Raw genomic sequence first — 16558 nt, 5'->3', positions numbered from 1 at the left:
GGTTCTCCGAGAGGGGCGGCCATGTTGGCCGCGTGTAAGGCGAACGCCCTACCCGCTGTGCTATCGCTCCAGTTAACCAAAATAAAATAGGTTTATTTAATTGTATGTGTCACAATGGTAAAGTGAGCATTGAGGGCTCAAAGTAAGTGTAAGTTTTCTTGGACTTTATATTTCTTTTTCAGGACATCATTATTGATTAGTTTTAAATTTTTAAATATAGGATAAATATTTAACATTCAAACTATAATAAAGGCAATAAAGTAGATCATTTAAATACATTAAGTACATTGCTATAAAATAGAAATAATATAGAAAATTAATCAATTGAAAAAATCTTGGAAATGAAGTCAACAGACACATAAATAGCCCCACGATAGTAGCACCCATTTACTAACATCTAATTCCATACTCAGTGAAGAAAAACTGAAAGCCTGCCCTTTGAGAGAGGACATGAGCGAGACAAGGGTATCTATTTACTGCTATTTAATATAGTAATGGAAGATCTGGTCATAAAAATTAGACAAGTAAACAAAATATCTAATGGCAAACGGGAGAGGGAGAATTTAACTAGCAGAGAAAAATACCAAAAGGACCAAATTTCAAATATTGTCCAAGAACACCAAATACCAAGGAACTAAATATGAAAAAACATTTTATGTTAATGGATGGGAAGGATTAACATGTCAAAATGTCCATCCACCCTAAAACATTATAAAGAGTTAATGAAATCCCCATTCAAATTATAATATTAAAATGGTAATATTCTCAGGGCATTTGCCTTGCACGCGGCCAACATGGCCGACCTGAGTTCGATTCCTCCGCCCCTCTCAGAGAGCCCGGCAAGCTACCGAGAGTATCTTGGCCGCACGGCAGAGCCTGGCAAGCTCCCCATGACGTATTCGATATGCCAAACACAGTAAAAACAAAGTCTCCAATGGAGACGTTACTGGGCCCGCTCGAGCAAATCGATGATCAATGGGAGGGCCTTTACCTTTTGTGCTCGCTTCGGCAGCACATATACTAAAACTGGAACGATACAGAGAAGATTAGCATGGCCCCTGCGCAAGGATGACACGCAAATTCTCACTAAAGTTAGTAACGAATAATAAAACTCCCCATAGAATGATGTTCAGGAGTTACTCCTAGAGGTGTTTGGGGGAATCATAAATTTGTAATTGAACAGTGGTTCAAAGCTTTGCATAGTACTGACCTTGGAGTATCAGCAGGTATAGTTATGGAGGTCTCAACAGCTCCAAGGATAGCTATTGAAGCCCTGAAAACATCTGACTGTGGTCATCGTGGTCCATAGCATCACAGAGTCTGGGTGATGGTCCTCATTGGTCCCTGGCATCACAATGTCTATGTGACGGTCCTCAAGGTCATTAATATCACAAGGTCTCTGCAGTGCCATATAGCATGCCCTATTTTTTAGCCTTCTTGTCTGCATGGCCAAATTTTGATAGATGTGGCCCTGGATTTCAATAAGCAGAAATGGGAAAGTCCTGAATTCCTCCACTAAGAAAAAAATTGGATTAAAAATTTTAATTATATGTATGGAATCATTTTGCAAAAGGAATGGTATTTTAAGCAATCAATAGAGTGTATCTTAAGGAAATATGACTGAAGAAATTAATGTGACTCTTACCTAAAGATGAAGGAAACAATTTATAAGAACACAAAAGCCATAAAAATAACAATCACAAGCAATGCCAATAGAAGACAAGAGGATTTGAAGGCAGAAATGAGGAAAATGCAATCAGAAATGTCAGACCTGAAAAATCTCGTAGGCGAATTGAAAAGCTCAGTGGAAGGCCTCAGCAGCAGAGTAAGAGCGGCTGAGAACAGAATCAATGAGCTCGAAGATGAAGTTCAGAGACTCTCCAGAAAAGAGCAGAAAATGGAAAAGAGACTCACAATTCGGGAACAGATGGCAAGAGAAGATTGTGATGAAGCCAAGAGGGGTAACATAAGAATTATTGGAGTCCCAGAGGTACAGGAAGAAAACCTCGATGAAGAAACTGTCAAAGAAATCATTGCTACAACATTTCCAGAGCTGAAGAAAACTTGTGACCACATTCAGGAGGCCCGAAGGGTACCAGCTAGAAGAAATCCGAATAAAAATACCCCAAGACACATTCTGATCAAAATGACCAAAACCTTAGACAGAGACAAAATTCTGAAAGCAGCAAGATCGAAGAAAGAAATCTCTTACAAAGGAGCATCCTTAAAATTCACAGCTGATTTTTCTGATGAAATCCTCATGGCCCGAAAACAGTGGTGGGACATAGTAAAAAAACTCAATGAAATAAATGCCTCCCCAAAAATACTTTTCCCAGCAAGACTCTCATTCATAATAGAAGGAACAACACACAGTTTCACAGACAAACAACAGCTCAGGAACTTCATAGACTCAAAACCATGGTTACAAGAACAACTAAATGGGCTACTTTAAGGCAAGAAAGGCCCCTCAAATACACCAAATTTTAACAGAACAATGGGACAAAATCCCATAACAATAATCTCTCTCAATGTCAATGGGCTAAACGCACCAATTAAAAGACATAGAGTGGCAGGATGGATTAGAAAATTGAACCCAACATTCTGCTGCCTGCAAGAAACGCATCTCAATAGTCAAAGCAAACACAGACTCAGAGTCAAAGGCTGGAAAACAATCCTACAGGCAAACAGCTCCCATAAAAAAGCTGGGGTAGCCATCCTTATATCAGACCACATCGATTTCAGAGTGAGGAAGGTCATAAGAGACAGTGAAGGCCATTTCTTATTGATCAAAGGATCTGTACAACAGGAAGAACTTACAATAATAAATGTATATGCACCTAATGAGAGACCAGCAAAGTACTTAAAACAACTACTCATAGATTTGGAAAAAGACATCAATAGCAACACAATACTAGTGGGAGACTTCAACACTGCTTTGTCACCTCTTGATAGATCAACCAGACTCAAGCTTAGCAAGGACATACTTCATTTGAGGGAAACAATGGAAGAAAGGGACTTAGTAGATATATACAGGACACTTCATCCACAAAAAGCTGAATACACATTCTTCTCAAGCGTACATGGAACATTCTCCAAGATAGACCACATGCTGAGCCACAAAACATGCCTCCATAAAATTAAGAAGGTAGAGATTGTATCAACAATCTTCTCAGACCATAATGCGCTGAAATTAGAAGTAAATCACACACAAAAACAGAAAACTAAATCAAACACCTGGAAATTAAACAGTGCACTATTGAACAACGAGTGGATTAGACAGGAAATCAAAGAGGAAATCAAAAGATTCCTAGAAACGAATGAAAATGAGAACATGAATTACCAAAACTTATGGGACACAGCAAAGGCTGTGTTAAGAGGAAAGTTTATAGCTCTACAAGCATTCCTCAGGAAGGAGGAGCGAGCACACATAAGTAACCTAACCTCAGAGCTTAAGAGCTTGGAGAAGGACCAAAAAAAGGAGCACAACCGGAACAGGAGAAAGGAAATAATAAAACTCAGAGCAGAGATTAACGAGATGGAAACCCAAAAAACAATCCGAAAGATCAATGAAACCAAAAGCTGGTTCTTTGAGAAAATTAACAAGATCGATAAGCCTTTAGCAAAACTCACAAAGAAAGGGAGAGAGAAAACCCTAATAAACCGAATCAGAAATGAAAAGGGGGTCATTACCACAGAAACCACAGAAATTCAGAGGACCTCAGGGAGTACTTTGAGAAGTTTTATGCCATGGAACATCAAAACCTCGAGGAAATGGATAAATTCCTAGACTCCTACAGACTCCCAAGGCTGAACCAAGAAGACCTGGAATACCTGAACAGATCTATCACCATCAAGGAAATTGAAATGGTAATAAAAAGTCTCCCCAAGCACAAAAGTCCTGGCCCGGATGGATTCACAAGTGAATTCTTCCAAATCTTTAAAGAGGACTTACTCCAGATGCTCTTTAAGCTTTTCCACGAAATTGAAATATCAAAAACACTTCCAAACAGTTTCTACGAAGCAAATATCACACTGATACCAAAAGCAGACAGAGATACCACAAAGAAAGAGAATTACAGGCCGATATCCTTGATGAACACAGATGCAAAGATCCTCAACAAACTACTAGCAAACAGAATCCAACTACTCATCAAAAAGATCATACACCATGACCAAGTAGGATTCATCCCAGGGATGCAAGGATGGTTTAACATTCGGAAATCAATCAACATAATCCACCATGTCAACAAAAGAAAAGATAAAAAGCATATGATCATATCAATAGATGCAGAGAAAGCATTTGATAAGATCCAGCACCCCTTTATGATGAAAACCCTAGCCAAAATGGGTATAGAGGGGACCTTCCTCAACATAATTAAAGCCATCTACCACAAGCCTACAGCAAGCATCATCCTCAATGGGGAAAAACTGAGAGCCTTCCCTCTAAGATCAGGGATGAGACAGGGATGCCCACTCTCTCCACTGCTGTTCAATATAGTACTGAAAGTACTTGCAATAGCGATTAGGAAGGAAAAAGATATTAAGGGCATTCAGGTAGGAAAAGAAGAAATCAAGCTCTCACTATTCGCAGATGATATGATACTCTACATAGAGAACCCAATAACTTCCACCAAAAAACTCCTAGAAACAATAGACTCATACAGTAAAGTTGCAGGTTATAAAATCAATACCCGAAAGTCCATGGCTTTCCTATACGCAAACAGTGAGAGGGAAGAAAGCAACATTAAAAAAACAATCCCGTTCACAATTGTGCCCCAGAAAATCAAGTACCTAGGAATCAGCTTAACTAAGGAAGTAAAGGACCTGTACAAAGAAAACTACAAAACGCTACTTCAGGAAATAAAAGAGGACATGAGGAAATGGAAAGATATCCCCTGCTCATGGGTCGGGAGACTTAACATTGTCAAAATGGCAATAGTACCGAAAGCATTGTATAAATTCATTGCAATCCCTGTAAGGATACCCATGACATTCTTCAAAGAAATGGAGCAAACACTCCTGAAATTTATATGGAACAATAAGCCCCCACGAATAGCTAAAGCAATTCTTGGGAAAAAGAAAATGGGAGGAATCAATCTCCCGAACTTCAAACTGTACTACAAAGCAGTAATAATTAAAACAGCATGGTACTGGAACAAAGGCAGAACTGCAGACCAATGGAACAGGGTTGAATACACTGACATCTCCCCTCAATCATATGATCATCTAATCTTTGATAAAGGTGCAAGTAATGTAAAGTGGAGTAAGGAAAGCCTCTTTAATAAATTGTGTTGGCATCACTGGACGGCTACATGCAAGAAAATAGGCTCAGAACTCTGCCTAACACCATGTACAAAAGTAAGATCAAAATGGATTAAAGACCTCAACATCAGACCAGAAACCATAAGGTACACTGAAGATAAAGTTGGCAAAACCCTCCATGACATTGAAGCTAATGGTATCTTCAAAGATGCCATGCCACTGGCCAAGCAAGTGAAAACAGAGATAGATAAATGGGACTATCTTAAACTAAGAAGCTTCTGCACCTCCAAAGAAACAGTGATCAAAATACAAAGACAGTCTACAGAATGGGAAAGGATATTCACCAAATACACATCTGACAAGGGGTTGATATCCAGGATATACAAAATACTGGTTAAACTCCACAAGAAGAAAACATCCAACCCCATCCAAAAATGGGGCAATGAAATGAACAGAAACTTTCTCAAAGAAGAAATCCGAATGGCAAAAAAGCACATGAGAAAATGCTCTACATCATTAATCATCAGGGAGATGCAGATCAACACCACAATGAGATACCATCTCACACCTCAGAGACTGGCCCACATTCAAAAGAACAAAAGCAACCGATGCTGGCGTGGATGTGGCGAGAAAGGGACACTCCTTCATTGTTGGTGGGAATGTCCACTGGTTCAGCCCTTCTGGAAAACAGTATGGACGATTCTCAAAAAATTGGCAATTGAGCTCCCATTTGACCCAGCAATACCACTCCTGGGAATATATCCCAGAGAGGCAAAAATGTATAGTCAAAGTGACATCTGCACTTGTTTGTTCATTGCAGTACTCTTTACAATAGCCAGAAACTGGAAGAAACCTGAATGCCCAAGAACAGATGACTGGTTAAAGAAACTTTGGTACATCTACACAATGGAGTACTATGTAGCTGTTAGAAAGATGAAGTCATGAAATTTACATAGAAGTGGTACAATATGGAAAGTATCATGCTAAGCGAAATGAGTCAGAAAGAGAGGGACAGACATAGAAAGATTGCATTCATCTGGGGGATATAAAGTAACAAAGTATGAGATTAATACCCAAGAATAGCTGAGATCAGCACCAGGAGGATTACTCCATAACTTAGAGGCCAGCCGGGTATCCTAGAGGAAAGGGCTGTTCAGATAGAGAAGGGAGCACCAAATAAAGGATGTTTGGAGAATCCTCCCAGGAGGGGAGATGCATGTCGAAAGTAGACTATGGACTGAACATGTTTGCCACTCAATGCTCTTTTGCAGACCACAACACCCACAAGGAGAGAGAGAACACAGGGGATTGCCCTTCCACAGAGACAGGGGGGATGGGGGTATGGGGGTGGGAGGGATATTATCCATGGTGGTGGAAAATGGGCACTGGTGGAGGGATGGGTATCTGATCATTGTATAATTGAAACCAAAGCACAAAAAATTGTAAATCTACAACTTTAAAAAAAAATTAAAATAAAGGGAAAAACAAAACAAAAAAAAATAACAATCACAACTGAAAATGCTCTTATGGAATAATTAGAACTGATTATGTACTTTTGATTCGGCCTTCTGAAACTGTGAGTTACCATGGATGGTCTTGGTCAACATGATGAACTCAGATAGTCTCTCACCCTGTTTATTCCATTCTAGGCCATGGGTCCCAATGTGGAGTTCTGCTGATCTTCTCGGTCCTATATTGGCATTAAAATCACCCACAATGATCTTGTAGAAGGTGTGGTCTTCTTTATAGAACTTCTCCAGCTCCATGTAGAACTTCTCAACTTCTCCTTCATCATAACTGGATGTTGGTGCATAGACAATGAAGATAGAAACTGCCGGCAGTGGACCACATCTATTCAAGTGTAATCGTCTAATTCGGGTTGTTAGGCATTCGAATGAATCAATGTTCATGGCCAACTTCGTGTTAACAAAGACACTGACAGCTCTGATGCCTCTTTAGTCACATGTTCCGAGGAATAATTCTTCTCCGGTGTCGAAAATAGCATGATATGATTGATGCCTTCTCATCTCAGTCACACCAATAATGTCGTACTTGATCTTTCAGGCTTGTACCATCAGATGCTTGACAGAGGCATCTGATGCCAGCGTACATGCACTGAAATTACAGTCATTTTTGTCCTTCATTTTGGCAGCCTAGTTTGACCTTGAGATTTTTTCAGCCTCTCCTTCCTCATTCTTCTTAACGCTGCTGTATTGGTGGCTCTTTCAGGGTCATGGGAATGAGATCCATGGATTTACTGGATTTGGCATGTGGAATATGCCACGGAGAGCTTGCCAGGCTCTGCCATGTAGGCAGGATATTCTCGGTAGCTTGCCAGGCTCTCCGAGAGGGATAGAAGCTTTTAGGACAACCTCTAATCGCCTTTGCAGTTGTTCCCATGGTTCGAACCATATTTGAATCTTATCAAATATGCTGCAGTAAACTTGGAAGATGGATATTAAGTGTCTTATGATGTGTCTGGGAAGTATCCTGAGCGTGGTAGCAGCTGTGGAGTAGAGGTAGTAGAGGAGTACATGGGATCTCCCAGTGGACAGTTCCACAACGAAATTCACATCATATTCAATCGATGGTTTTGCCTGACCTATGTCACTGTTGTCCCAAAATTCCAAATGGGATCAGAGAACCGTCTCCTTCGTGCAAAATTCTACTTCACAAAGCAAGGAGAAAGGTCTGCAGTGTCTAAGAAGAGAACCCCCAGAACAACCACCAACTGGGAGCTCTTTGGCACTGTTGTGGCAACATGGGAAGATGCTGTCATTGACAACACTGACGAGGAATACGATCTACTGGTTCAGCACATCCATGATTGTGTGGGGAACGCTGAGAGATAGATAGCCACAAAAAGATGACTGTCTTCGAAAACTCTTGAGCTTATTCAACAACGTGGCTTGGCACAGGCCTTAGGCAACCACAAGTGAACGTCTAAGCTTGCAAAGCAGTGCAGAGATGTGATAAAGGAAGACCTCAAAGAGAGAAGACCATCTGCCTTTTTGCCACTTGGTTTCTTCTTTGAGAGAGTTTCTATTCATTTCATCCCCCCATTTTTTGATGGGGTTGTATGTTTTCTTCTTGTGGAGTACAACCAGTGCTTTGTATATCCTTGATATCAACCCATAGTTGGATGGGTATTGGGTGAATATCCGGCTTCTGCCGCATCTACCAGCACTTCTGCTCTTCTCTCTGTCTTTTTTTAAAAAAAATTTTATTAGTACCATGAGGTACAGTAGTAGACCTGACACCTGAGTTGCGCTGGAGGAAGAGAGCAGCTTGGAACGCCTTCAAGAGTGTCAAAGAAATAGCTAAGAGAATGAAGAACCTCTGGCTCCGGGGGCACATCTCTTTGATTCCACTGTTCTTCCTGCATTAACATATGCTTCAGAGACCTGGGCCCTACGAAAACAGGATGAGAATGCTATTTGGGTCTCCTAAAGAGGAATCAAAAGAGCTATGCTTGGAGTATCTCACTTCATTCAAATGAGAGAAAGAATCCCAAGTTCCAACCTCGGTCGATGATCAAGAATCAGGGACACTGTCTCATTTGCCAGGCCGTCGAAAATCAGATGGGCTGGACATGTAATGCGATTTGGAGATGACTGCTGGACTAGAGCCCTTATGGACTGGATTCCATGGGATGTCAAAAGATCGTGCGATCGCCCATCTACGAGAGAGTCAGACTTCTTTGTCAAGACCCTGAATGATCGATTTGAGGCTCTTTGTTTTCCTAGAATGAGCAGACGCCATTGGGCTACACTAGCATGCGACATGGACGAATGGAGACCTTACTGGCGCCCACTCGAGCAAATCGATGAGTAACAGGATGTCAAGTGATCAAGTGATTATGTACTAAGGCCACAAAACTCTATCTTTAGCACTGTCCTCCCGTTGTTCATCAATTTGCTCAATCAGTCCCAGTAACGTCTCTATTGTAAGACTTGTTACTGTATTTGGCATATTGAATATGCCACAGGAAGCTTGCCAGGCTCTGTCATGTGGGAAAGATACACTCGGTAGCTTGCGGGCTCTCTGAGAGGGGCAGAGGAATTGAACTCTCGTCAACCTGGACGGTCGTGTGCAATGGAAACTCCCTGCTTGCTGTGCTATCGCTCCAGCCATGAAACAATTATAAATTAAATATTAAAGACTTAAATATAAGTCAAACTCCCTGAACATCCTGTAATAATAAAAGTAAAGAATTTATGATGCATCTTTGAAAGTTAAAGAAAGTGCTTTCTAAATAATTGATGTACTAAAATATTAACCAAGGGATCATTTATCTCAACACATAATCACATCTCAACAAAAACGAAAGCATTATTTGTCAAAATTTGTAATATTGAAAGCAAAATGAAATCTTTAAATACATATATTAGAAAACAGAAAATGGAAATGAAACATATAGGTATGGTAAAATATAAAGAAAAACAATGAAATAATAGAACCTGAATGTTGGAAGAAAGAAAAGAAAAGAGAAATACATGGGTATGTAATATCATCTTTTTAAAGCAGAATCAAGGAAATGTAGGTTTATAAATCATCATTTATTAACCTTGTCCATATCATACTCTTCCTTGTGTATTTATTAATTAATAATAAAAATTAAAATCAATAAACCATATATCAACTCAAAACATTAGAAAAAATATCCTCATGGTGAATACAAAGAGAGTAAAGGAGGTATATAAAAAAGAAAACAAGGACTTTAGAGATAGTACAGCTGGTATGGTGCTTGCCTTACATGCGGCCAACCAAAGGGGATGCCATATGGTCCCCCAAGCCCACCAGAAGTTATTCAAGTAGTAAGACCTGAACACAGCCAAGTATGGCCCCTAAATAAACAAACAAGAAACAAGTTTAAATATTAAAAAGTATACAACTATGAAACAATGTGAAGTAAATAAAATAAAGCTCAGAAAAATCACTTGCAATGCTGATTTTTATAAAAGAGAAAAAATTAAGTGATGATAAATAGAAAACAAAAATTGTCATCACTTTTTACTAGTAGAATGAAAATCAAAACAAAAAGGAGATAACAACATCTCACAATGATCTGAAACAACTAGTATTGGCAGGAATGTAGTTAGAAAAGAACCCTCATTCACTGTTGGTAGGCATGTTCTTTAGTTTCAACACCTATGGGAAACAATTTGGAGATTTCTCTAAATTAAGAATGAAATTCCCATACCACCCAGCAGTATCACTTCTTGGAATCTTTCACCAACACTATAATAATATCCATTCAATAGGACGCATATACAGCTATACTCATTGCAGTACACTAGCCAAGAGCGTAAAAAAATCCAAACATCTAGCTAAGGATCAAGTTGTGATATATCTATGTAGATATAAAAAAACACACATACATACACAATGGAGTACTAGACAGCTGTAAGAAGGAATGAAACCGTAGTTTGCTGCGACATGGGTGGGGAGTTAGAGAGTAGCATGCTGAGTGAAATATGTTAGATAGAAAGGGACATACAGAGTGATCATATATGTGGGATATGGAGATATAAAATCATGGAGAAATGTAGGATAACATTGCTTTGTCCTTCTTCCACAAGAAGCTTAGGTTTACCTCTTTACACCCATCCATCTGGTTACACCAATCACAGTGCTCCTGAGGCACTTCCATTGTGTTTATATGTAAACAGGCTTCCCTATGCTCTCCTTCCCACCCAGTTAATCAGCTTTCCCCTTAATCAGACTGTTAATTTGTAAGGTCAGTTTCCCAGAAATCTATGATTTTATATGTATAAGTGAAATATTGCCTTTCTCCTCTCCTTATGCCTTATGAATTGTTTAAGGCAATATCCTTTTTGTATAGATACAGGAAGACCGTTAACATTATGCTTTGTAACTTAGGATTTGATTGGCTTTGAATATTATTCACTCCCAGGCATCTGCTTTCTCTATTTAAGCCTCAGTTGCCCTTAGATCCTAACACCCCAAAAGCAGGGTCCCAACGAGGGACTGAATGGACCCAGGGCAAGCGGTGAGCTACCCTGGCAGCGAAATGGGCCAGGCCAAGGTGCCAAGATTCTTAACTATAAGTTAAGAGTTTGATCATAGACAAATGCTGTCATGATCCAAAGGTAACAAAGACGAGACCAGGATCCTGCTAGGGGTGGGAAAGACTATCTGGCCTGAGCACTGTAGTCTGAAATCAAGATGGCCCTAGGAGAGAAATTCTATAAGTTTAAGATATTTCTTACTGTATCCATACAAAATGATTTATATTATATATTCTTATATGCTTGTTGGACAAGGAGAGGAGAGGCACACCCATGGGATTCTGCTCTAGGGTGGGTCCTCCTGCTGAGAAAGGATCTATCCTAGGAGTGGCCTTCCCTGAGCCTAAGATTTCTACCCCTATTGATTTCTACCCCTATTGATTGTGACCGCACCTATGTGTAATTGTTCCCCCAATTCCTCTTGGAGAGAGATATAATGAGACTGTAGAAGGGGCATAGGGAGGCAGAAACAGACAAGAGAGACTGGTGTAGATGGAGAGAGTAATGAAATAAAATGCTACTAATATCAACCAGCCTGGCCCTCATTTCCTTCCTCCGCCTGACCATCGCCTTCAACCTCTCCGGGTGGGAGAAGGGTGAGACTACCGAACGCAGGCGGTGGGAGAGATAGAGCCACCGCTGCAGTATGCTGCGACCCCTTTGTGTGAGTTTACACAGAGAAACACATATCAAAGGCAACATAATTAAAGATTTTGTATACAGAAGTGAGTTTACAGATTGGAGGTGGGGTGTGGGAGGCATAAATAGGAGTTTGGGGACATTGGTAGAGATAGTAGACAGTGCTGGTGAGTGTGCTGTTGGAATCATCTACACATGACACTCATTAATGGTGTTGTACATTACAGTACATCAAAAAGATGGAACGTACCAAGAAGCACAAACTTTTATCAATTTTTAAATCAAATAACCTCCTTAAATATAGACATGAATTGGTATTACAGGCAAAATTTCCCATCTTCCAAGGGGTACCAGTATTTGCATTATGAAAATCACACCAAAGAATAAAAACTGAAGCACCTTAACCGATTTCATGAACTTAGTGTAAAATTAATGAGCAAACTGCTGAAGGATAACAACAAACCATGGTCCACTTATTTATGAACTTAATTTTTTTAAATATTATATGATGTATGGAAAAATAAAGTCAAAGAGTGTCAGTAACTTGCTCAAATTTTCAGTTAGTAAATGGTGAGCCAGCAGACCATAATGCGCTGAAATTAGAAGTAAATCACACACAAAAACAGAAAACTAAATTAAACACATGGAAATTAAACAGTGTGCTATTAAACAACGAGTGGCTTAGACAGGAAATTAAAGAGGAAATCAAAAGATTCCTAGAAATGAATGAAAATGAGGACACGAGTTACCAAAACTTATGGGACACAGCAAAAGCGGTCTTAAGAGGAAAGTTTATAGCTCTACAAGCATTCCTCAGAAAGGAGGAGCGAGCCCACATAAATAAACTAACCTCACAGCTTAAGAACTTGGAGAAGGACCAACAAAAGGAGCACAACCCTAACAGGAGGAAGGAAATAATAAAACTCAGAGCAGAGATTAACGAGATGGAAACCCAGAAAACAATCCGAAAGATCAATGAAACCAAGAGCTGGTTCTTTGAGAAAATTAACAAAATCGATAAGCCCCTAGCAAAACTCACAAAGAAAGGGAGAGAGAAAACCCTAATAAACCGAATCAGAAATGAAAAGGGGGTCATTACAACAGAAACCACAGAAATTCAGAGGATCCTCAGGGAGTACTTTGAAAAGCTTTATGCCACGGAACATCAAAACCTTGAGGAAATGGATAAATTCCTAGACTCCTACAGACTCCCAAGGCTGAACCAAGAAGACCTGGAATACCTGAACAGATCTATCACCATCAAGGAAATTGAAATGGTAATAAAAAGTCTCCCCAAGCACAAAAGCCCTGGCCCAGATGGATTCACTAGTGAATTCTTCCAAATCTTTAAAGAAGACTTACTCCCAATCCTCTTTAAGCTTTTCCATGAAATTGAAATATCAAATACACTTCCGAACAGTTTCTATGAAGCAAATATCACACTGATACCAAAAGCAGACAGAGATAACACAAAGAAAGATAACTACAGGCCGATATCCCTGATGAACACAGATGCAAAGATCCTCAACAAACTACTAGCAAATAGAATCCAACTACTCATCAAAAAGATCATACACCATGACCAAGTAGGATTCATCCTAGGGATGCAAGGATGGTTCAACATTCGGAAATCAATCAACATAATCCATCATATCAACAAAAGAAAAGATAAAAAGCATATGATCATATCAATAGATGCAGAGAAAGCATTTGACAAGATCCAGCACCCCTTTATGATGAAAACCCTAGCCAAAATGGGTATAGAGGAGGCTTTCCTCAGCATAGTTAAAGCCATCTACCACAAGCCTACAGCAAGCATCATCCTCAATGGGGAAAAACTGAGAGCCTTCCCTCTAAGATCAGGGACGAGACAAGGATGCCCACTCTCTCCACTGCTGTTCAATATAGTACTGGAAGTACTTGCAATAGCAATTAGGCAAGAAAAAGATATTAAGGGCATTCAGGTAGGAAAGGAAGAAATCAAGCTCTCACTATTCGCAGATGATATGATACTATACTTAGAGAACCCAATAACCTCCACCAAAAAACTCCTAGAAACAATAGACTTGTATAGTAAAGTTGCAGGTTATAAAATCAATACCCAAAAGTCCATGGCTTTCCTATACGCAAACAGTGAGAGAGAGGAAAGCTATATGAAAAAATCAATCCCGTTCACAATTGTGCCCCAGAAAATCAAGTACCTAGGAATCAGCTTAACTAAGGAAGTAAAGGACCTGTACAAAAAAAACTACAAAACGCTACTTCAGGAAATAAAAGAGGACATGAGGAAATGGAAAGACATCCCCTGCTCATGGGTCGGGAGACTTAACATTGTCAAAATGGCAATACTACCGAAAGCACTGTATAAATTCTATGCAATTCCTATAAGGATACCCATGACATTCTTCAAAGAAATGGAGCAAACACTCCTGAAATTTATATGGAACAATAACCCCCCACGAATAGCTAAAGCAATTCTTGGGAAAAAGAAAATGGGAGGAATCAACCTCCCAAACTTCAAACTGTACTACAAAGTGGTAAAAATCAAAACAGCATGGTACTGGAACAAAGGCAGAACTGCAGACCAATGGAACAGAGTTGAATACACTGACATCTCCCCTCAATCATATGATCATCTAATCTTTGATAAAGGTGCAAGAAAGTTGAAGTGGAGTAAGGAAAGCCTTTTTAACAAATTGTGCTGGCATCACTGGACGGCTACATGCAAAAAAATGGGTTCAGAACTCTGCCTAACACCATGTACAAAGGTAAGATCAAAATGGATTAAAGACCTCAACATCAGACCAGAAACCATAAGATACATTGAAGACAAAGTTGGCAAAACCCTCCATGACATTGAGGCTAATGATATGTTCAAAGATGACACGCCACTGGCTGAGCAAGTGAAAACAGATATAGATAAATGGGACTATCTTAAACTAAGAAGCTTCTGCACCTCCAAAGAAACAGTGACTAAAATACAAAGACAGTCTACAGAATGGGAAAGAATATTCGCCAAATACACATCAGACAAGGGGTTGATATCCAGGATATACAAAATACTGGTTGAACTCCACAAGAAGAAAACATCCAACCCCATCAAAAAATGGGGTAATGAAATGAACAGAAACTTTCTCAAAGAAGAAATCCGAATGGCAAAAAAGCACATGAGAAAATGCTCTACATCATTAATCATCAGGGAGATGCAGATCAAAACCACAATGAGATACCATCTCACACCTCAGAGACTGACCCACATTCAAAAGAACAAAAGCAACCGTTGCTGGCGCGGATGTGGCAAGAAAGGGACACTCCTTCACTGTTGGTGGGAATGCCGACTGGTTCAGCCCTTTTGGAAAACAGTATGGACGTTCCTCAAAAAATTAGAAATTGAGCTCCCATTTGACCTAGCGATACCACTCCTGGGAATATATCCCAGAGAGGTAAAATGTGTAGCCGAAGTGACATCTGCACTTGTTTGTTCATTGCAGCACTCTTTAGAGTAGCCAGAAACTGGAAGAGACCTGAGTGCCCAAGAACAGATGACTGGTTAAAGAAACTTTGGTACATCTACACAATGGAGTACTATGTAGCTCTTAGAAAAGATGAAGTCATGAACTTTACATACAAGTGGTACAATATGGAAAGTATCATGCTAAGCGAAATGAGTCAGAAAGAGAGGGATAGACATAAAAAGATTGCATTCATCTGGGGGATATAAAGTAACAAAATATGAGATTAATACCCAAGAATAGCTGAGAGCAACACCAGGAGAATTACTCCATAACTTAGAGGCCAGCCGGGTATTCTAGGGGAAAGGACAACTCAGATAGAAAGGGGAACACCAGATGGAGGGTGTTTGGAGGATCCTCCCAGGAGGGGAGATGCAGGTTGAAAATAGACTGGACTGAACATGTTCGCCACTCAATGCCTCTTTTGCTGATCACAACACCCAAAAGGAGAGAGAGAACAGAAGGGAATGCCCTGCCACAGTGGCGGGGGGGATGGGGGGATGGGGGGATGGGGGGGAGGGATATTATCCTGGTGGTGGAAAATGGGCACTGGTGGAGGGATGGGTATTTGATTGTGGTATGACCGAGATCCAAGCACAAAAATTTGTAAATCTACAACTGTACTTCATGGTGTTTCACTAATAATAAAAAAAATAAAAAAATAAAAAAATAAAAAAACAAAAAAAAATGGTGAGCCAGAAATAGCACTGCAGCATTGTCCTATTGTTCATCAATTTGCTTGAGCGGGCGCCATTAACATCTCCATTGCGAGACCTGTTGTTACTGTGTTTGGCATATTGAATATGCCATAGGGAGCTTGCCAGACTTTGCCGAGTGGGCGAGATACTCTTGGTAGCTTGCCGGGCTCTCCAAGAGGGGCAGAGGAATCGAACCTGACTCGGCCAGACCGGCTGCATGCAAGGAAAACACCCTACCCGTTGTGCTATCGCTCTGCTAGGATAATGGTGGAGGATCATGAGCACTTTGGGAGTGTTGGGGGGTTCAGTAGCTGTCCTCCAACACATTGTCAAGACCATACTGCCTAAACTATAATAAAAATAAATTTAATCGCAGAATAGGACCCACATGAAGGGCTGGGGGCTGAACAAAAAT

General features: G+C 40.1%; 1 protein-coding gene and 1 non-coding gene across 2 annotated transcripts in view; one reads left to right on the top strand and one right to left on the bottom strand.

Annotated features, from left to right (window-relative positions):
* Window positions 1-16558, bottom strand: part of UNC13C (unc-13 homolog C) — a 626361-nt gene that overhangs the window by 414315 nt on the left and 195488 nt on the right. The gene's annotated exons all lie outside the window — the stretch shown is intronic.
* Window positions 997-1104, top strand: LOC130024981 (U6 spliceosomal RNA). Its single transcript, XR_008792624.1, has one exon. It is a non-coding gene; the product is annotated as a U6 spliceosomal RNA (small nuclear RNA).

The sequence above is a fragment of the Sorex fumeus genome, unplaced genomic scaffold, assembly GCF_029834395.1.
Source record: "Sorex fumeus unplaced genomic scaffold, SorFum_2.1 ptg000029l, whole genome shotgun sequence".
In the NCBI taxonomy this organism is placed as follows: Eukaryota; Metazoa; Chordata; class Mammalia; order Eulipotyphla; family Soricidae; genus Sorex; species Sorex fumeus.
The sequence above is the reverse complement of the archived record's forward strand: the minus strand, read 5'-3'. Positions and strand labels throughout refer to the sequence as shown.